Raw genomic sequence first — 22105 nt, 5'->3', positions numbered from 1 at the left:
TGCAATCTGTTCATCCATTCTATTTTGAAAGCTATTTAAAATAGCCAATCACTGCCCCATTTAGAAAAATACATTTAAATTAATAAGTCTGTTAATTTACGCATTCATACATTTGCATTTTTTTCTTTAGCCAGCTGTCCTTCCTGCATCTGGCAGCTGCAACTGTGATACTTTTATTCTGGATTACGTGTAATTTACGTGTAACTTCTTCGTATTTGTCTTATATTATAGTCTGCTCTTGGTTTGTAAAATACATATGCCCCTCTGCTGACTTGTAGAATCACTGCGGACAAGTAGACTTGTTTGTGTCCATGTTTGTGATTGGTCATGTGGTGCAAACACCGGCCCTTTCACGTGAACGTGCTCGTAGCCAGATTGAGAAACCCTGAGTTGATCTACCGAGTTGATAAGCGGGATATCGGTTGTTAAAGTTAGTTAAATCAAATAAGGAGAAGATACCCTGGGTATGTTGAAGTCCATCACACGTTCCTTAGTTTTGCTGATGTTCAGTTCCAGATTGTTCTGGCTGCACCAGTCGACCAGAGAGGAGACCTCGTTCCTGTAAGCTGTCTCATCATTACAGGAAATCAGTGCCACCAGAGTTGTATCATCAGCAAACTTATGAGTATAGAGCAGTGGTGAGAGGACACACTGAGAGCCACCTGTGCTGATCGTCAATGAGTTTGTATATCTATTGTTGATTTTGACAACCTGTGTTCTAACCAGTAAGTCCAACACCAGGAGACATACAGACTGGTGGAAACCGAGCTGTAAAAGTTTGCTGTAAAGCCTTATGTGGATGATTGTATTAAAAGCTGATGAATAGTACCCGAGTGTAGGTGGCAGGCGCCTCTAGATGCTGCAAGATGGAGTATAGACAGAGGAATACAGCATCATCCACCAATCAATGGTGCCACTTTGTCCCTCAATGTAAGTCAAATTAGAAAAACATTTGTACTGTTAAAGAGAACAGGCTGATTGACAGCTGCAGGAAAAAAAATTATGTGCATCTTATATTAAGATACGCTTTTCCTCTCCATCGATATACGTAAACCACACCATCTAATGCTTAACCAAATTATCATTTTATTGACTTATTTTCCAACTGACGTGACTATTTGGCTGTAGGACAGCTTCAACACACATTAATAAGCCAACCTACGGACACGTTGTGTGCCACCGGTCTCCTCCGAGCCATTTGTGAAAACTACATTTAATTTGAGTTTCTAATTACTCACTCCTCCTATCCCCAGTGGCTAGCCAAATCAGCTAGGAAGCCAAATGAACTCTGCCTTACCAATTAGCCGAGTGGGCTGCTCAAGCTAATGACATGAACAACTGTGGCTGCTTCATTGCTGCAGGAGGCCCTGAGGTCTGCAGGATCCCTCCCTTGCAGATGAGAAGATTTAAGAAGGATTTCAGTTACTGAGCCAACTGCAACATTAATTACTTTAAGGGGCCTGGAAGTATGATGTAGCCTCTCTGCCCTCTGGGGCCACAATTGGATTTCTTCAATTGACCTGTACCAGAACAGCTGACTTTAACAAGAGCACTACCTGAAGAGTTTTAGATGGCCACGAGGATCGGAGAAAGATTGTGAAGCTTTTACTTATTACTATATAATGATGCAATTCAGACCTATAATAGCTGCAATTCAGACCTCTGCTTAAGCACCAAGTAGATAGGTGTATTTCTCCTCATTATGCAATTTTCCTCTTGCTATGTTCTTGCATTGGCCTGAAGTGCAGGGATAAGTGGTCTTTAGAAGGATCCACGTATTGGTGTGAAGATCTTTGGAAATGAATCAGGTGCTATAAAAACTATAGTGTTGTCATCCCGAGGAGTCAGCATACAGCTTTTGATTGCATTTACTCAATAGTTTTGAAGCAAAAATGCTCAGTACTGTACCTGACCTGTATGGCAGCATAAATGAATTAAATTAAGGTTTCCTCGCCCACATTAATGCACAAACCATTTATAGTGGTTTAGGGCATCAAGTACCAAGTTGAAACGTTAAGTGACTTCTAAAACTGTTTTTCTTTTCATATACTAACCATCTTTTTCAAATTTAGATAAAATGTGCAAATTAGTTATGTACAGAAAGGATATTAGAGGTTAAACACTTCAAATACAACATATCCAAAAGTGCTTGCATTGCATTTGGCTGTAGTACAGACCATACATTAGGCAGCAGGTAAAAGATGACATGTAGTGTGTGATCACAACCCGATCTCACGGGAAGGCATATAAATAGCACAACATTACAAGGACATTCTGTGTGTCATGAGAATGCATTTTAGCCTTTCCATGTGTCATTTGTATTGCGTTTGATTTTTATGCCACACAACAAAATACAAGAACAGCCGTCATTCAACATACCCCCTTAGTTATGTTTAGGAAAAACATCATGGTTGGCCATAAAATAAGTACGTAAACTACAAACGTGGATTTAAATTTACACAACACAAATACAAAAATACATGTTTGTGGATACTGCAATATTTGTGGATCTGTTACACCATTGGGGATTGTCTTCTGTTGATTACAACTATTTAAGTCAAATAAAAAGTTCCATTCTTTTGTAAGTCAGTAGGGGTCCTGAAATTGCAATGTTTTTTTCCAGTTGCTTTAAGAGTGGTGAGAAAAGTTTTAGAATGTTCCTTTAAAGTTTCAAACTCATGATGGGAAGTGTCGTTGCTACCATTGTGTGCCACCAAAGTACTCATGTTAACGTGTTTTCAAAGTACGTAAGGAAGCATGTGTGTTGAGGTCCAACACACATGCTCTGGGGAAACAGTGGACCGCTGCATAAATCCCGTGGGAGGGGAGCGCAAGCTCCCGAACGATGGAATCATCGATCACCATGGTGGAGGCAAGCGATGGTGGAGGAGTGAGTGTAGAGGGGTGATGGCGGTCGAGGGACGAGTCCGAGCTCAGCACCATGTACTGGTTTTCCAGCATCAGCTCCGGATGACATGGTAGAGGGTGGAGGATTTATCTCGGTCTTCCCTGCCTGCCTCTGTACAAATGTCACGCAAAAGCCACTCTCGCAAAATGATTACACGCATAATGAATTGGGAAATTCATTGCGTTATTCATATCAGCCCAGTCGCACAGCAGTTCGTGAAATAGTCACAAAATTGTATGTATTGATTTGTGTACATAAACAGGAATTTCACATTTTTTTGTGATGGTCAGCACAAAATCAATTTGTGTGTAATCCAAGTAATTGTGAACCGGTAAGTAATTATTTGTCAAGTAACTTCCGTACTTAAGTTACGGTACTTCCGGTGTTATTTAAACTTCTACTACAATCTTTTCCTAAAACTATCTTAAGTAGTTTTGTCGCATAAGCCTAACAAAGTCGATTTTTTGTTTTATTTTGAAAAGACTGGAGCGGAAATTGACTCGTGCGCCACATGTTGCTGGACATTTGTAGGAAAAAGCATGAACAATACGTTGTTGAAAGTCGTTCTGAGCATCACGAAAAAAAGGGAAATTTGTGTCTAGATGTACACAAATCAAATAAATTAAATGTTGTGACTATTTCACAAACTGCCCTGAGACTGTTCATACGCCATTTAGTGCGACTGGGCTGGTGACCAAGAAGCAAGCAATTCTTCTGTTTTAACATGGCAAACCATGGACGATGCTCCAGAAGTTTGAGCTTGAGGAGTCTCTGTGGATGTTTTGATCGAAGTTTTATTTGTGAGACTGGTTCAACGGTGCAATCCATTGTAGCCGACCACAGCTGCTGCCTTTTCATGCAGTCTCCAGCCGAGGTGGCACCTCGGCCACATCTGAAAATGATGTGAGGTTTGGAGATGCTCAAAGTAAAACAGTTGGCTGTTGTGTAAATGATGTCGCTGTATAAACTTAGAACAGCTCATACAAAACCACAGAAGGTCAATTATCTTTAGATCCTGTTGTGTCTGAAGACTGTGCCCACTGTTCGAGCATGACGCACTGTGCATCACAAAACTGGAGACTGCAGGTGTAATACACATATTCCTGCTGCTGGTGGATATTTAACTGAAAATACACATGAAACACTCTACAGGTGTTTTTAATAGTATTGGTAAAATCAGTGTGTGTGTGCTGCCTATGTCAGCAGCTGGCTCTGTTCTGATGAAAGTGCTTGCAAGAAACGTCTTCGGGTGGAGAATAGCTTCAAGGTGGGGTCATGGTAACCCATTGGCTGGTCACCAAACACCACAACATTATGCTCCGAGGTGATGTGACTCCCTGAATGCCAGAGTTCAGCATTCGGCTGTGCCAAAAGCATCTTCATATGCTTAGCCATTGTGCTGCCTTATACACTGTGGCTTTCACAATGTGCTGTCCTGAATAGAAGTGTTGTGTAAAGAGTGCTGTGCTAGTGCACAGGTGTTTCATCTCCTCAGTTGAACTCTAAAATGAAATTCTAATGCAACAAAACATGACCTTCGTGCAAGACTTTTCCAATTCGAGGTCAAATTTCTTGTACACGTAAACATACTTGGTCTGATGCTGAAATGCTGTATACAGTATGACGGCTCCACAGGGCTTTTCTCCTTTCAGGTACGTTAGCCTCCGGGGGACCCTGGATGTTGTTGAAGGAATTATTATGCTCAGTATGTCCCTGACCTTTGAGCAAACCTCCGTACACCGAATGTGTTGTCACTGAATAATTTGCTCCAGGCCCGGGAACCTTGAGTGCCGGTATGTTTTTGTTTTTTTATTCTTCCTCTTCTTGGATATTGGTCTCGTCTACTGTTGTGGTATTTGTTTAGTTTTTAAGTGACTGTCCGGGCTTTCCATGAATTACCTTTATCTGCACTAAGTTATGTTTAATATACTACTGCCACCGGTTTTCAAAATTTGAAATACTATTTGGTTAACCCCTTACCATTCCGCCCTCTTTTTTTCAGACTGGTAGGGGTGGGGGGGACAGGGGATGTTCAATAGATTAAAAAGTCAACAGTAGATGTCACATAGAAGTGGTGTACATCATCTGAAAGCTGGGAACCTGAACATTAATTTGAGATGCAGCTCAGTACTGTGTGTCACTGTATGTATAAGTTGTTCTAGTCAAAAATAAAAGTTATTTAAAATAAATTTAAAGTGTATCAGGGCTTAGAACATTATGATATAAGTATGTGATGGTCATCCCCATGCTCTATTATGTCTCATAAATTGTTGCAGCAATTTTTTGTGTTGATACTATTTGTTACACAGATTTGGTGCTAAATTTAACTTTTTTTTACCACTCGAGAATTGATAAAAATTATCAATAATCCCTCCAAAATACCACATTAGGACACCAAGACCTTAAGGAACACCATAGAAAAAGCCATGCTGTGATTTGGCATCAAACAGTTTTGACATTTGGAGATTTCTGCAAGAATTGTATTTTTCGGCGATTGGATGGCGAGCACTTCTGTTCTGAAAACTGCTCAGAAACCTCCTTATTGTCAGTGTAGCTAGGAAAGTCATCCATCCTCTGAAGGAGGATCACAACAGGTCATTTTATACAGTGAGGTCAAGTTTTAAAAAATGGTCTCATTACAATGAAATGGCTACTATGGGGACTAACATCATCACACATGGATACAATTGGGCTAATTGGATCCACAAGAGTCTCAGCTTTACAGTCATACCAAATTAATGTAATTCCAAGAGGGACCCCAGTATGCAGAAATATTCAAATACACCATTTAAATATAGGCGAAAATAACACATTTGTACTACATGCGAAAACTGTTTTTGCCCCAAACTGCATGTGATTATCATAAAGTGGGCGTGTATGTAAAGGGGAGACTCGTGGGTACCCATAGAACCCATTTTCATTCACATATCTGGAGGTCAGAGGTCAAGGGACTACTTTGAATATCACCATGCCAGTTTTTCCTCGCCAAAATTTAGGTAACTTTGGACAGTATTTAGCGTTCTTCATGAAAAGCAAGCATGACATGGTTGGTACCAATGGATTCTTTTCTAGTTGCATATGATATCATTGCTAGTGACATAGAATAATAAATGAGAAAGACTGCTTAGGGTTGGCGGGGGGGGGAGTGGATTGGTCCAACAAACCGGTGTTCGAGACCGGTGTTTTGTTTTGTAAGCTACATTAGTGACGTTTGTGACGTTTTTTCCGTATTATTTTTAACGTTGTTTCAGTACTTATTGTACTTAGTTTACAAACCTATTTTGAGGCCAACCATGACGTTTGTGGTTTTGTTGCCCGTGATACTGACATGCAATCCTCTGGTGGACAGGCAGATGCGTTGGTGTGATATCGGGTTGCGTTTTCAGTACAAATCACTCAACTTTTGGTTTCACACGGGACACGAATGCCGGTCCCCTGAGTTAAAGTCCTGTGTTTGTTTGACCCTTTGACCACCCCTACCAACCGCCCTTAAAGGACTTCCTTGCTCTTAATACTACGTCCGTTGTTCTGAGTGTCTAATAATGACACGGATTGGTTTACTTTGGAATTAGTTGAAAGCCTGGTGTGTCTCACATAGACGTTAAAGGGTGTCTTGTGTGTCCCATCAAGACGGCGCGGGCCACCGTCCAAGCGGCATAATTTGGCACCCTGGGAGTGAAACCAAGCTGCATGATCATCCAAGGGACGTCCAATATGGCCATGCAACCTCGAAGAGAGCAATACACACCTACCATGCATTCTCTTTAAGCCTCGAGGGGACCAGCGTCTGTCTCTCTTGTCACGTCCATCAGTGTGAGAAATGAGTTAGGGTCAACTGAGCCAAAAACAAATCAACCAGATCAACCCAGAAAATGAAGATAAAAGCTTGACAACAACAGATTCCTTCTCCTTCTGTCTGCAATGTAGTAGCCTAGATAACATCTCCTCAATATAGTTCTTTCCTTTGCCATTGGCTATTGCACTAATTTCTCATAACTGCCTGCTGTCACTCAAAACTCCAGTGCCCTACAAACCTTATTAGAGAGTATGCTGCAGTGAAGGTGATACTGCATGTTGTTAATATATGTAGCAATTGGGCCGAGATCTACACATTCTAGTCCCAGTAGTCAGTAGTCGGAGTATTGAAGAAATACTATTAAAAAAAAAATGATTTCCTTTTTATTCATTTTTTTAAATTGTGGTCACACACATGACATTATCTCATAACCAAAATGTGCCACAAAAAGTTATTTTCTAAGTTGCAAAACCATTGTAACTCTTTATGTCCTCTGTGATCACAGCCAGTAGAATTGATTTTTGTTCACTCCCGTCCTCACATAATCCTTTCTGTGATTATGTGTGTCGATTGCAGCATAGTTTCTCAGCTCCAGCTGCTGTATATGGAACCAACTTTCCTCATCTTTTTTTTTATCATACTTACTGTCACAAACCGGAAGAAATTTCCCTGAATTTTGTTTGTCACAGCTAAAATAATTGGTCTCCCCATCCCCCAATTTGTATGACCTTCTCTCCTCAGCCCTTAAATGGGAAGCACACATGATTATATCAAATCAAATCAAATCAAATCAATTTATTTTTGTATAGCGTCAAATCACAACAGAAGTTATCTCAAGACGCTTTATATATAGAGCAGGTCTATGACCGTACACCATAGTTTAGAGACCCAACAGGATCCACCAAGCGCACTGTGGCCAGGAAAAACTCCCCGATTACTGGGAAGAAACCTGGAGCAGAACCGGGCGCAGGGCGGGCGGCCATCTGTCGAGACCGGCTGGGGGGACAGATAGATAGAGAGAGAGTGAGAGAGAGAGAGAGAGAGATAGATAGAGAGAGAGAGATAGAGAAGCAGCCACAATAGCAGTCTAGCAGCTGTAATAGCTAATACAAGTAGGACTGATAACACAAAACCAATAGTGGTGGATGGAAAGAGTGATAATACAACTATCGGAAAGCCAGCACTGTCCAGCATCTCTCCTCAGTACGTCCATGTGTATTGGTGTGGGACGTCCCTGCGATCGATGCCCGTGCGTTGGTTCCTGCAGCATCAGCATGCTTGCTGGGAGCTCTTGATGTCTTTGGCAGTGATTGAGAAGTGTTATTCTCCAGGCTGCCACATTGTCACTAGGTGTTGGAAATCCCTCGTTAGCATTGGTAGTCCCTCGTACAGACGTAGTTAATTAGGGATGGTAGCAGTTGGTGTCAAGCAGGCACCGACGCGGCAGCAGATGCAGCCACAATACCGGAGACCACCAAGATCCAGGTGAAACCCTGCTCCAAGTGTACCCATGCTCCAGGTATAACCTCGCTCCAGGTGTGACCCCGCTCCACGGTTAGCTGCGAGACAAGGAGGCACAAGGACTCCCGGGAAGGAATGAAGTTAGTAACAACATGGACATGGGACATGAGTATATACAGAAGGAGAGGGGAGCTCAGTGTGTCATAGGAAGTTCCTTATGACAGTGTGTCATAGGAAGTCCCCCGGCAGTCTATGCCTATAGCAGCTTAAGTATAAGCGTTATCAAAGAGGAAAGTCTTTAGCCTACTCTTAAATGTAGAGACGGTGTCTGCCTCCCGGACTGAAACTGGGAGCTGGTTCCAGAGAAGAGGAGCTTGATAGCTGAAGGCTCTTGCTCCCATTCTACTTTTGGAGACTCTAGGAACCTCAAGTAACCCTGCATTCTGTGAGCGCAGTGCTCTAGTGGGGTAGTAGGGTACTATGAGCTCTTTAAGATATGATGGGGCCTGACCGTTTAGCGCTTTGTAGGTGAGGAGGACGACTTTAAAATCTATTCTGGATTTTACAGGCAGCCAGTGCAGAGAAGCTAATACAGGCGTAATATGATCTCTTTTTCTAGTTCTAGTCAGTACACGTGCTGCAGAATTCTGGATCAACTGGAGAGTCTTTAGAGACTTATTGGAGCAGCCTGATAATAAGGAATTGCAGTAATCGAGTCTAGAGGTAACAAATGCATGGACTAATTTTTCTGCATCATTTTGACACAGGATGTGCCTGATCTTCGCAATGTTACGTAGATGAAAGAAGGCAGTCCGTGAGGTTTGTTTTATGTGAGAGTTAAAGGACATATCCTGGTCGAAGACAACTCCCAGGTTCCTTACGGTGGTGCTGGAGGCCAGGGCAATGCCATCTAAAGTAACTATATCATTAGATAATTTGTTTCGGAGGTGCTCAGGGCCTAGTACAATAACTTCAGTTTTGTCTGAGTTTAACATCAGGAAATTGCAGGTCATCCAGGTTTTTATGTCCTTAAGGCATGCTTTAAGTTTAATTAACTGGTTTGTTTCATCTGGCTTGATTGATAGATATAATTGGGTATCATCTGCATAACAATGAAAGTTTATGGAGTGTTTTCTAATAACATTGCCTAAGGGAAGCATATATAAGGTAAATAGAATTGGTCCAAGTACAGAACCCTGTGGAACTCCGTGACTAACTTTGGCGTGCATGGAGGACTCATCGTTGACATGTACAAACTGAGATCGATCTGATAAATAGGACTTAAACCAACTTAGTGCAGTTCCTTTAATGCCAATTAAATGTTCCAGTCTTTGTAATAGGATGTCATGGTCAATGGTGTCGAAAGCAGCACTGAGATCTAGCAAGACAAGTACAGAGACAAGTCCTTTGTCCGATGCCATTAGAAGGTCATTTGTAATTTTCACTAGTGCTGTCTCTGTGCTATGGTGCACTCTAAATCCTGACTGATAATCTTCGAATAAATGATTGTTCTGTAGAAAGTCACACAGCTGACTGGCAACTACTTTTTTCGAGTATTTTGGAGGTAAAGGGAAGGTTAGATATAGGTCTATAGTTGGCTAGGACCTCTGGATCAAGAGTGGGCTTTTTAAGAAGAGGTTTAATTACAGCTACTTTAAAGGACTGTGGTACATAGCCTGTTAGTAAAGACACATTGATCATATCCAGTAAAGAGGTGCTAACTAGAGGTAAAACTTCTTTAAGCAGTTTAGTTGGGATGGGGTCTAGGAGACAGGTAGATGATTTAGATGAGGAGATCAGTGAGGTTAATTTGTGGAGATCGATAGGAGAAAAGCAGTCTAAATATATATCAGGTTGTACAGCTGTTTCTAAGGTTCCTAAGTTTGAGGATAAATTGGTACCAGTTTTGTCTCTAATAGTTATGATTTTATCATTAAAGAAACTCATGAAGTCACTACTACTGAGGGTTGTAGGAATACATGGCTCAATAGAGCTGTGGCTCTCTGTCAGCCTGGCTACAGTGCTGAATAGAAACCTAGGGTTGTTCTTATTTTTCTCTATTAATGATGAGTAATGGGCTGCTCTGGCATCAGAGAGAGCCTTCCTATATGTTTTAAGACTATCTTGCCAGACTAAATGAGATTCTTCCTGTTTGGTGGAACGCCATATCCTTTCCAGTTTCCTCGATGCTTGCTTTAATTTGCGTGTTTGAGGGTTATACCATGGAGCTGACTTCCTTTGTTTTACTAACTTCTTTTTTAGAGGGGCAACAGAATCAAGTGTGACTCGCAGTGAGTCTGTAGCACTATCTACAAGATGATCAATTTGGGTAGGGCTAAAATTAACATACGAGTCCTCTGTTATATTGAGACATGGTATTGAATTTAATGCTGATGGAATCGCTTCCTTAAATTTAGCTACAACACTATCGGATAGACATCTAGTGTACACACTTTTATCTGATGGTGTATAGTCTAGTAATAAGAATTCAAAAGTGATTAAATAATGGTCTGATAAAAGAGAGTTCTGTGGAAAAACAATTAAATGTTCAATTTCAACGCCATATGACATAACAAGGTCGAGGGTGTGGTTAAAGCGGTGAGTGGGTTTATGCACGTTCTGCGAGAAACCAATTGAATCTAATAAAGAGATAAACGCAGTACTGAGGCTATCATTATCAACGTCCACATGAATATTAAAATCACCTACTATAATGACTTTATCTGTTTTCAGGACTAAGCTTGATAGAAACTCTGAGAATTCACATATAAATTCAGAATATGGGCCTGGAGCGCGGTACACTATAACAAATAAAATTGGCTGTAGTGCTTTCCAGGTTGGGTGTGAAAGACTAAGAACAAGGCTTTCAAATGAGTTATAATTTAGTTTAGTTTTAGGGTTTATTAATAGGCTTGAGTCGAAGATGGCTGCAACTCCACCTCCTCGGCCGGTGTCTCGAGGAATGTGAGTATTAATATGACTCGGGGGAGTGGATTCGTTTAGGCTGACATATTCTTCCTGACACAGCCAGGTTTCAGTAAGACAAAATAAATCAATGTGATTATCTGATATTAAATCATTTACTAGTAGAGCTTTAGATGACAGAGATCTGATATTTAAGAGTCCACATTTAATTCTCCTGTTTTGTTGCTTTATTGCAGTGCTAGTGTTAGATTTTATTAGATTATTATGTTTAACTCCTCTTCTGTTTACTTTTGATTTAATTAATTTAGGTGGGGCAGACACAGTCTCAGTGAGGTTTGGGGTTAAGCTATGGGTGGGTAACTGCTCTAATGGAAGCGCAGAGAAGTGTGTAAGACTACAGCTCTGCGTCCTGGAATGACCCCTGGTTTGTCATGGATTTGTTCCACCAACAATCTTGGTCAGATTTCTGGATAAGTCCAAAGTAGGATGAATGCCGTCTCTCCTAATCAGACCAGGAATTCCCCAGAAAGGGTTCCAATTGTCAATGAAGTCCACATCGTTTGCTGGACACCACCACGACAGCCAGCTGTGGAATGACTTCATGCGGCTATACATGTCGTCACTGGTCAAATTGGGGAGGGGACCAGAGAAAACTACGGAGTCCGACATTGTTTTTGCATATGCACACACCGATTGGACATTAACTTTAGTGACTTTACTGTCAGTACAAGTCATTTTAGTGTCACTTCAGTCTTGCAGAAACAGGACAAAAGGGAAAAACTTAATTTCTATACATACCAATCTACAGTGTTGAAATGAGTATTTTCTGCTATGGATTTATTGTGTTATTATCATGCACGGCTCATGTTTTATCAAGCATTTTCAACTTGAGGACAGTAATCTAACAATCACACAAAAACGGTATTGATGATCCCAGCTCCCTGCATGAAGGTTATTATAATTATATAGATAACATCACCGACTAAGTGAGGATAGTAACAAATAAATATGTCGTTGTTGAGCTTAGGAAACCTCCAGAAATACAATCTGGTCTCACTCCCAGCTTGTGAAGTAAAGTGCCCCACGGAATCTCACCCTTTATCTACTGTATGTGACGCGTCGTCGCAATATCCGATGGTCAGAGCAAGTGACGTTTAGTATAAATAGCGTGAGAGTCGCTATAATAACGCCATCCAAACAAGGAATTTAACCAGTGAAACTAAAAGTAACATTGACTTATTTTGTCCCGTCAGTCCTCAGTCATGTTAACCTCTTGCCAAGGAAAAACCACTGAGTCCTCGTTCCTTACAATTTGTTGATGAAAGCACCAATAGCTCACCATTATGAAATCAGCAAGAATTCATATATTTTAATCCCCTCGCGAATGTTTTAGACTTTTCAAGCTAGTGACACCCATTCACTTGGGAAAGTGCACTCAAAGAGATGTAAAAAAAAAATCTCAACAGTAGTTACAATGTGCAATTTGAAGAGCTTGATTTTTTCCTTCAGTATACAGTAATTGACCCTCTCTGAACACTGATTGTCCAATCATACTGTAACGAGGTAACCACAAATAGGCACGGCAAGTCTGTCGAGCTTTAGAATCTTCTCAGCATGCCTAACGGTGAGTAGGTTGCTATAGTGGGAGCAATACTTGGTAACCAGAGCAAAAGTGTAAGAAATGGATAAACAGTGTCTGCTCTCAGGTAAGCTGCTGACAGCTGCTGTTAGCATGACCCAGGGCCACCCCTCTGTTGTACTTCCAAGGCCGAGCAACAGTTGGCTAACTACATCATATTGTGGGGTTACAACTCGTCCCATTCAGGACTGATGCATTTATGACTTTTTTCTACTGGTAGTTTTGCAAGTTTGATTGGTTCAGTGTCTGCACTGGTACTTGTGCCTCCAGGATGTAGCCGTATGCTCACACTCTAAAGTCTGACACTGACTAAAGCTTACGCCTTCTCCCTCCCACTGTGCTTTTATATGTTACCAAACTAACTGCCAGCCATATAAGTGGAAGCATATACAATCTTAGATATTGTCACAGACTCACTCAGTACTGTGTGTACTGTGAGTGATAAAGTTTAGCTTGCTGTAAGACTGACAGATACATGTTTTCCCCTTAGGGCTTACTGTATCCTCCAAATCTCTTGTAAAAGTGAAACTAACTTTTGAATAATGCTTTGAATACAGCAGAAATCTCACCTGTGCATAGCATTTTTAGACAAACAAGCTACTTTGGAGAGAACTAACAGTCTATCCTTATGCACACTATTTGTATAGGACTGCACTATTGTACTAGAGCTAAATAACCATAGCCTATAGTTCATCAACTGGTGAGGATGCTGACTTTTAGCCTGGGATGTGTAATCATTATTGCGTAATCGTAGCTGTTGGGGACGCAACTAGGAGCTGGTCTAGTTATTAGAAAATATTAAAGATCATTATTAATATTAATACAATTTATATTAATAAATTACCAGTGTATATTAATAATAACGGGTCACCAAAATATTTTGTTGCATAAGCTCAAAAAGGCATTAGAATAGCTACCAAAAGTAATTATATTGAATAGTACTTTAGTAATTTACATTAAATCATCCTCAGGGCACCACTTTTTTAATAAACAGAATGAATAGCCAATTATTTCAGTCTCATAGAAATAAATCTCATTAAGTATACTAAAGTATCAATTTCGAACTCTGATTAATGAATTAAATCAACTGTAATCAAAAATCACTATATCAATAGCTTGTAAAGGTTGAAGGATTTTGTAGTTCTTGACATAGCAGAGGTTGAGGTTGAACAGTCTTGCTTAGCCACATGCAATTGCTGTGTTATCGGTTGAAGATGGAGGAGTGGAGGAGAAGAGAGGAGGAGAAGAACAGAAGAAAGCTCTCTGGTTTTGTCATCGGTGCATTTGACAGGGTCAAAGGACTTACAGTAACCGTGGTTAGTGTGAGTCCATGGGTGGAGTTAAGGACTCAAGGACCCTGGGAAATGTAGTTCATTGGCCCTCTGCCATTTTGAGTGGCAGGTCCCAACATAGCGCTGACTTAGCACTGAACATTACTGTATGTAGTCAACAAACACCTCACAGCAAGAGGGTTCTGGTCCTCGTCCTCCGGCTTCCTCCCACAGTCCAAAGACATGCTTGTTAGGTTCAATGGCGACTCTAAATGGCCCGTAGGTAATTGAGAGTGAATGGTTGTCTGTCTCTATGTGTCAGCTAGGGCTGTCTCAATATCAATTTCTCTCATTACGATTATCATGGCAAAAAATATCACGATAACGATATTATCGCGATATCATTAAAAAAATCACGCAATCACTTAAAATACATCTTTAACTTTATTTGGTCCAACGTTTCTTTGTTTTTCTTTCCAAAACAACAGATAGCAGTGTATTTCACACAGCAGTGAGTGTGTCTGAATGTTTCTTGGATGCTGCTGCCTGACAACAAGAAAAGTACCAGCTGTCACTGTCTTGTTGAACAGACCTTGATTAAGTTAACCAACTTTACTTAGCACATACATTAGCTAGCTAGCTAGCTAACACAGTCATTCACTATCACCGGTGGGGTCCGAGCTAGCTAACACTGCCCAGCTCCAGCCGGTTGAAGCCGGGCAGCGCCGGCCAGCCGGTACACGCCGGTGATGGCGGGTGGCTCGGCCGGTTGGAGCCGGGTGGTGTTGGCCAGCCGGGACCCGCCAGTGATAGCAAACGAGCCAGCCAGCCAAAGCCAAGCAATGCCAGCCGACTGGTTCACTATCGCTGGTCTCGGTTGGCTAGCATTGCTTGACTTCAACTTAGGTACGTTAGCTGACCAGCTCACGTAGTCATTCGCTAACCAAGATATGCTAACGTTGTACTCGTATAACTCAACTATATAACTTTATCTATGCTAACATTACAACTTCCTCGCTCTACGGTGGTGAAATGTTCAGCATGATGATTGTGAAGGTGACTATGCAGCATGTTTGAAGTATTCCCTCCTTTGGTTACTGTAGCTCCACATTCCCTTCACACTGGAGCAGTAACAAGAAGGACTTTGTTTTTCTTGCGCAACCCGAAGAATTCCCACACTGCAGGGTTTACGTGTTTAGCAGGGCGATAAAGTATCTCCTCTTCGTGCGTGTGTGACGTCATGTCTGCGACAAGCTTTTATTTACTGCGTGAGGGAGAACACAAAAGAGAAATAGCCAAACCAAGAGCTAAATTGAATTGAACACGATATATCATGGCTGGATTATTTACAAGATATTACTATTTTCATGTTTTTAATACCGCGATTACCGCAAAACCGGTATACCGCGACACCCCTAGTGTCAGCCCTGTGATTGACTAGCGACCTGTCCAGTCCTGTACCCCACCTCTCGCCCAATGTCAGCTGGCATCAGCTCGAGCCCCCCGCAACCCTCTAAAGGATAAGCGCTTACAGATAATGGATGGATGGGTTTTTGACCTCCCAAGACCAAAAGAATGTCTTCCATACGCTCTTAAAATGTCTTCAGCAGACTGGTTACAGTCTTACAGCAAGAGTCAATTACATACTGTATGGATTTATACCTCAGGTGTCCACATATTCTATCTAAAGAAAATACACCATTTATAACCTTATTTGAATTATTTGAATGGAGTTCACACTTGAATGGATTTTGACTGTGGGAACAGTTACTGTACATGTACTTCGTTAATGAATCTTCCTTTACAAAAACCACCGTTCCAGTAACATGACACATCACGTCTCTCCAGTCTCTCACTCTCTTTCTCTCTCTCATGCACATGCACTTCCTCATATCATTTGTTATCATTATCATTATCATTATCATCATGGCTTTTCACCTTTTTGCTTCTTTTGGTAGCATTTGTGTCATTTTGACACGTTTCTGTTGTGATGTCCTTCTGAATTTCTTTTTTCTAATAGACAGTTTGTATTTAATCGCTTTGCTCTCTCGTGTTTTTATTATTTGTGGTTTGCATGAAATACAAATATAACATGTCAAGCAGACTAAACTAAAGGAACAGATCATGAACTCTGACATTACAAGTGATATTTTGTTCTGAGTAATAATGTGTGACATTTTCCTTTGTCACTCTTTGTAGTTGCAACACAATAGTTATTCAACCTATAGCCAATCCATGAATGCTTTTACATTACATATAAGCAAGTAGCTTTTTACACTGAAAACCTGGTAGTGCACACAAAGAAATGCATTTGATGTTTGTGGAAGTAGCAACACTGTTGGGAATAAATTGAATTAAAACAGAAAAATGTGGGTGTAGTGTCCTATTCCTATGTGGTTTCCTATTCATCGTAGGTTTATCATTATGTTTGCCTAGTGCCTACATTTTGCTGCAGCTTCAAAGACCTCTTCAGTCATATTGAAGTATTTAATGTTATGAGCAGTCACAGCTTCAAAATCACTGTCGCAGTTACCATTGAGTTCCCTGAGGTCTGGACCTGGGTAACCTTTACCGGAGGCTACTTCTTTGTTTGCTTGAACATCAAGTCTTTGACAATTGTTATGGAACACTCAACGAAAGTGAGAAAATCTACTTAAAGGGGACATATGTTGTTTATTTCCTGGTTCATACTTGTATTTTTGGGTTTCTACTAGACCATGTTTGCATACTATAATATCCAAAAAACACATTTTCTCAAGCTGTCTGTTTTAGTGATGGGAATTCCGTCTCTTTTTAGTGAGCCAGATCATTTGGCTCAGCTCACCAAGAAGAGCTCTTTCGGCTCCCAAACGGCTCTTTGTTTTACCACTTCTGCCTGTAATCATTCAGCCAAATTTAGCACTGTTTTGAACTATGATTAGTATGTGTGCACATATATCACTTAAATTCAGTTAATTAATCCAAATGCTGCTTCGTTTCCGACTGTCCCTCATCTTGTCTGCTATTCGCGCACCACACCAAACTCCTCTCTCTCTTTCTCTCCTCCTCTCACTCCTGCTCTGTACCGCCAGCGTGCCGCGCACCCCCGCCCTTGATGGTATGATCGTTGTCTGTCATCACTGGCACCGCACGCAGGTCATTAACACAACATTCAGTCACAGTCAGTGCATGCATGGAGTGCACGTGACGCGGAGAAGATCATCCTTGTATTAATTAACAACGACAACAAAAAACATCTCTCGTACGGGAGCCGGCTCCTTCACGACCGACACATCACTAGTCTGTTTGAATATACCTATATTCACCCTCTGTCTGTGTGCGAGAAAAATATGGTGCACTTTTGCAAAGGTAGATCTCAAGCTGCGGGTGGAGATACTCAGAGGGGGGTGGGGGTTCGGTATATTCTAATGAGTCTGCATGTGACATAGGAAGGGGAGCCAAATCTGAACGGCTTGTTGAATCACATGTTTTCTGATCTAGACAGCCCACAAAAAACTGACTCGGTTTTCTTATTTCTGTCACGGTCTGCCGCTGTGCCCAGAGGCCGTTGGACTTTTGCTTTTTGTTAAGACTTCAGATTATTTTGTGTTTATATTTACAGTGGCTTATTACTTCTGAAATTGTCTAGAGGATTTTAGTTTCTTGGTTTTGGGGTTTTCTGTGATATTCCTTGTTTCATTTGTATAGTGTTTCCTGTTTCATTTTGATATACTTATCAGTGTGTCACGTCTTGTTTTACTTCCTGCCTTTGTGTTTTCCCGCCTTAGTGATTGTCGGCCCCGCCCTGATTTGTTTAACCCGTGTCTCATCATCTCCTTGTGTATTTAGTCAGTGTGTTTTCCTGTCTCTGTGTCAGTTTGTCGTCGCTCCTGGTGTGGTGCGTTTCTCTCCTGAGAGAGTTTTTCCAGTGTTTTGTTCCTTTTGACTTTACTTTGTGGATTAGCTGTTTGTATGTTCCTGCTGGACCAGCTGCATTTTTGTATATGGCAAGTTTTTTTGTTATTAAATCATAGTACTCAGCCTGCTGCCTCCTCATCCGTATACCTGCGTTTGGGTCCAAGTCTGTTATTCCAGAAATCCTGACAATTTCACAGTTTGTGGGTTGGTAGACTCCAGATACCCAAATGTATGTGCACAAGCACTGCAAAGGTGAGTTTTTCATGATATGTTGCCTCTTAGCACTCACATGTAATTTATAGATTTATCAATTGTCAATTTCAATGTTATGCTACTTTGAACTTCTACTCCACGACATTCATTTGACAGCTTTAGTTACTTTACAGATTTGAAATGATTAATACAAAATTTAATCAACAAAGAAATTATGATGTATTACTATTAGGGCTTTCAAAGTTAACGCAATAATAACAAGTTAATGCAAATTCGTTTTAACGCCACTAATTGTTTAATGTCATACTAGCTTGTCGTGAAGGAGGTTAAATAACGCTTAAAACTTGGGCTAAATTTTGGCGAGGAAAAACTGTCATGACCATTTTCAGAGGGGTCCCTTGACCTCTGACCTCCAGATATGTGAATGTAAATGGGTTCTATGGGTACCCACGAGTCTCCCCTTTACAGACATGCCCACTTTATGATAATCACATGCAGTTTGGGGCAAGTCATAGTCAAGTCAGCACACTGACACACTGACAGCTGTTGTTGCCTGTTGGGCTGCAGTTTGCCATGTTATGATTGGAGCATATTGTTTTATGCTAAATGCAGTACCTGTGAGGGTTTCTGGACAATATCTGTCATTGTTTTGTGTTGTTAATTGATTTTCAGTTATAAATATATAGATACGTTTATCTAAAGCAAGCATATTTGCCCACTCCCATGTTGATAAGAGTATTAAATACTCCCTATAATATCTCCCTTTAAAGTGCATTTTGAACAGATAAAAAATGTGCGATTAATTTGCGATTGATCGTGACTAAATATTTTAATCGATTGACAGCCCTAATTATTATAGATTAAAGCCACACCTTTACCATAAATGCATTAATAATTATACAAAGCATATCATTCTGGAGGATTCTGCACTTTTACTTTTTATACTTTAAGTACTGCTTATTCTTTTATACTTCTACTCAAGTAGAATTTATAGAATTAGATTTTGGATGCAAGATTTTTAATTTATTTATTATTTACAGAGTATTTCAACACTGTTGTTTACTATGAACCATAAAATAAAGATTCCGGTGATTTATAGAAGTGTGCAAAGATGTGCAAACTCTTACTTTAGATATTGGACTGCGAGTGGCATAACTTATAAATATTGTACCTCTTTATGTTACTGACTTTATTTTAAATTTCTGTATGAATTGTGATCATAATTTAACCATCTTAAATTGTGTGGCGACTGGTTGTTATTCCACAGGAATAACAATGTAATCAAAGAGAAGGTGACACACAGAGAGCAGAGACCCAGGGAGGAGGGTGGATCGTACAAGTTTATCCCTCCCTCAGCATCTAACTCAGAGGAGCGCGGCTGCCTGCAATCAGGAGAGACGAGCTGCTTAATGCCTTTTGTCCCTCTGCCCAGCACCTGCTCATTAAAATCACTGTTTGAAGAGAGAGGTGGCCGTTCTGCAGGTATGGGTGGCACAATCTGTATGCAAGTTGCTGACGCACTGAGTCCCACGCGTGCACGTGTCCAACATCTGCTCCTATGTAATTACTATATATACACATACATACACATACCAAGAAAGGTATGTCCCAGGTGTTATGCATATGCATATGAGTGTAATTATATTATAGCATGATTATAGGTCTAATGTCTGTGTCGGCATGACCTGTAGTGAGTAAAAATTATTTAGCGTATATAGCAATGTTGTGTATTCGTAGCATTAAAGGTATAATGATACCAACTCACAAGTCCCCCTTTATTCTGTTAGATACAAAGCGTCCGTATTTCACAGAATGGAACGGGATGTGTTATGTGCATGTGTCCCAGTGATCCCCCTGCTCCTCTCTGTGCTGTGAGTGCAGCTATGATTGGTTTGTGTCTGTAGTTTGACGAAAGCAGCTCTGAGCCACAGCCAGTAGACAGGAAGCCTGCATTCACTCGAAATCCGGCACCTTCTTGCAGAGTTGTGCGGAGTTAGTTGTGTGTTTTGAAACGTAACTGCCTGTAAACAATCAGAAAGTACAATTTAATTTCTCAAATTTGCTGCTTTGTTCTCACTAATGCCGCTCCCTCTCTTCAGTCACTCTATAGCTCGCTAGACCATCGTTGCTCTCTCTCTCCCTCTCGGCTTGTTGAGCTGTGGAGGTGTGGCCATCTTTGAATGCCATGTGTTTACAAACAGGAAGTGACAACGGTTATATATTATACCATTAATACAAACACCAGTGAATGGATGAATTATAGTACCAAACTGAACCATTATGGTTAGGCCTTATGTACACATTTTATGTTTTGAAGCTTGAGGAAAAGTAAATAGTTGTTTTTGTCACTTGTGACCTGTTGTCCATCAACTACAAAACTGAATATAGATCCCCGATAGAAAAAAAGAAATAGAAGTAGTGAGTTAAGGAACAGAAGAGGAGATGGATTCACTAATGGAAAGTGAAAGGTTTTGGGTGTAGTACAGAATTGAAGAGGTAGATCACATGTCAGGCCCAGGAAAGTGGCACATTTGATTCTTTCTCAGATTAAAAAAAATTCCCATAACTGTGTGGGCCTGTGTAGCCCTAGGAATCATGGCTTTACTCCCACTGGTACCATCTATACTAAAAAATGTGAGGGATCATCTTTCGTTGTGGTGCTTTAGGTGTTAGTATCCACCAAGCGGTATAGTTTGACTCTAACTTACTGTGCTGCAGCTGCCTTTCTCCTCTACCGCAGGCTATTACCCTCAGGCTAACTCTATTAGTTCCCATGAGTGGGGAAGAGGAAAACGCTACTTCCTCATTCATTCCTTAAAGCATACACCAGACTGAAAGCACTGGGATATTTATGATGGATATTTCATGGGCTGAATGGCTTTGTGTCAGGGATGGATGCCCTCTTTCCTGTTTTTATTCATGTACAAAGCATACCTACTTGTGAAAAAAAAGTGTCTTTGATACACTTATTTACAACAAAGTTCAAACTCTATAGCATGTTATTTTCAAGTGGCTATGCGTAGGCTATAATGTATACAGCTGTTCGTAACATTTTTGAAATTTCGTGCTTGCAGTGACTCTACGGGCCATCTTCCATTTCTATTGAGGGTGTCAGCATATGCCTTCACCAAAAGGCTATCAAAGTTAAAAAGTCAAAGTTAACAAGTATATCCACACTCTCAGTCAAAATCTAAATGTAAATCAGCAATAACTGTTTTTTGTGTTGACGAACTTGTCAGCAAACAATTGTTTATTTACAAATCATTAACATTCATTTTAGAGACGTGTCTCTGGCCACCTGATGAATGTAAGTCCAACATTCACTCTCGTTATACCTCTGTTTTCATTTCCACCAACTCATGTGGCTCTTTAGCTGCTAAATGCTCCACTATGTTCTAGGGATGGGAAAAAAAATTGATACACCTATCGCAATTTTGTTTTTTTACAATTTTGAAATAGATTTTTTAATGCCAGAATCGATATATTTGCTTCATTTGAGTCTATTCTGAGGTAGAAGGAAGTTACCGCTTTTATTGTTGAAGTCAGAGTAATGTGACGTCATATCCGTTCCGTAGCCGTCACCAAAACAAACCGCAAGAAGCTGAAACGACAAAGCAGAAAACGACGTGGATACGACCTGCACCCTCCCATGTTAAATCCAGCGTGGTACACATCCAGTAAAGAATGGAAACACTTTGTGTTTCACACATTGACAGGAAAAGCAGAGCTAGACATCACCGCTAAAGCTGCATGCTAACTCTGTCACGGACAGGAAGCGTTATCTTATCGCGGTAACATGCGGTCGAGCCGGCCGTCGCTCTCGTCTCCGTGGTCAAATGGGCCGACGCTACAACTGTAGAGCACCCAGTTTTCAAAATAAGGTGATAACAAAGGGAACTGTATATACAAAATACATATATGGAAGTAAGATTGATGGATTATATTCACCAGAAGTATAAAACATTACATCACCCTTATAAATTAAAAAGAAAATG

The sequence above is a fragment of the Sebastes fasciatus genome, chromosome 14, assembly GCF_043250625.1.
Source record: "Sebastes fasciatus isolate fSebFas1 chromosome 14, fSebFas1.pri, whole genome shotgun sequence".
NCBI lineage: Eukaryota > Metazoa > Chordata > Actinopteri > Perciformes > Sebastidae > Sebastes > Sebastes fasciatus.
The sequence above is the reverse complement of the archived record's forward strand: the minus strand, read 5'-3'. Positions refer to the sequence as shown.